The sequence below is a fragment of the Mustela nigripes genome, chromosome 3 (assembly GCF_022355385.1).
Source record: "Mustela nigripes isolate SB6536 chromosome 3, MUSNIG.SB6536, whole genome shotgun sequence".
Classification (NCBI taxonomy): domain Eukaryota; kingdom Metazoa; phylum Chordata; class Mammalia; order Carnivora; family Mustelidae; genus Mustela; species Mustela nigripes.
Genome location: NC_081559.1, coordinates 122,577,555 through 122,579,147, shown reverse-complemented (window position 1 = coordinate 122,579,147; position 1,593 = coordinate 122,577,555).

The window sequence follows — 1,593 nt, the reverse complement described above, 5'->3', positions numbered from 1 at the left end:
GTTTGGGGATCAGGGTAATGCTGGCTTCATAGAAAGAGTCTGGAAATTTTCTTTCTGCTTCAATTTTTTGAAAATTCAGCTTCAGGAGAATAGGTGTTATTTCTTCTTTGAAAGTTTGGTAGAATTCCCCAGGGAATCCATCAGGTCCTGGGCTCTTGTTTTTTGGGAGGTTTTTGATCACTGCTTCAATCTCGTTACTAGATATCGGTCTATTCAGGTTGTCAATGTCTTCCTGGTTCAATTTTGGGAGTTTATAGTTTTCCAGGAATGTATCCATTTCATCTAGGTTGCTTATCTTATTGGCATATAACTGTTGATAATAACTTCTGATGATTGTTTCTACTTCCTTGGTGTTAGTTGTGATCGCTCCCTTTTCATTCATAATTTTATGAATTTGGGGTTCCTCTCTTTTCTTTTGGATTAGTGTGGCCAATGGTTTATCGATCTTATTGATTCTTTCAAAAAACCAGCTTCTAGTTTCATTGATACGTTCTACTATATCTCTGGTTTCTACCTCATTGATCTCAGATCTAATCTTGATTATTTCCCTTCTTATATGTGGAGTTGGTTTGATTTGTTGTTGATTCTCCAGTTCTTTAAAGTGTAAAGACAGCTGCTGTGTTCTGGATTTTTCAATTTTTTTGAGAGAGGCTTGGATGGCTATGTATTTCCCCCTTAGGACCGCTTTTGCTGTATCCCATAGGTTTTGGACCGAAGTGTCTTCATTCTCATTGGTTTCCATGAATTGTTTCAGTTCTTCTTTGATCTCCTGGTTGATTCAAGCATTTTTAAGCAAGGTGGTTTTTATCTTTCAGGTGTTTGAGTCCCTTCTGAACTTTTCTTTGTGATTGAGCTCCAGTTTCAAGGCATTGTGATCTGAGAATATGCAGGGAATCATCTCAGTCTTTTGGTATCGGTTGAGTCCTGATTTTTGACCCTGTATGTGGTCTATTCTTGAGAAGGTTCCATGTGCACTTGAGAAGAATGAGTATTCTGTTGTTTTAGGGTGGAATGTTCTCTATATATCTATGAGGTCCATCTGACAAAATCCAGCATTCGTTCCTGATTAAAACGCTTCAAAGTATAGGGATAGAAGGAACATTCCTGAACTTCATAAAATCTATCTATGAAAGACCCACAGCAAATAACATCCTCAATGCAAAAAAGCTTGCAGCCTTCCCGTTGAGATCAGGAATATGACAAGGATGCCCACTCTCACCACTCTTGTTCAACATAGTATTAGAAGTCCTAGCAACAGCAATCAGACAACAAAGAGAAATAAAAGGTATCCAAATTGGCAATGAAGAAGTCAAACTCTCTCTCTTCGCAGATGACATGATTCTTTATATGGAAATCCCAAAAGACTCCACCCCCAAACTACCAGAACTCATACAGCAATTCAGCAACATGGCAGGATACAAAGTCAATGTACAGAAGTCAGTGGCTTTCTTATACACTAACAATTAAAATACAGAAAGGGAAATTGGAGAATCGATTCCATTTACTATAGCACCAAGAACCATAAGATACCTGGGAATAAACCTAACCAAAGAGGTAAAGGATCTGTATTTGAGGAACTACAGAACACTCATG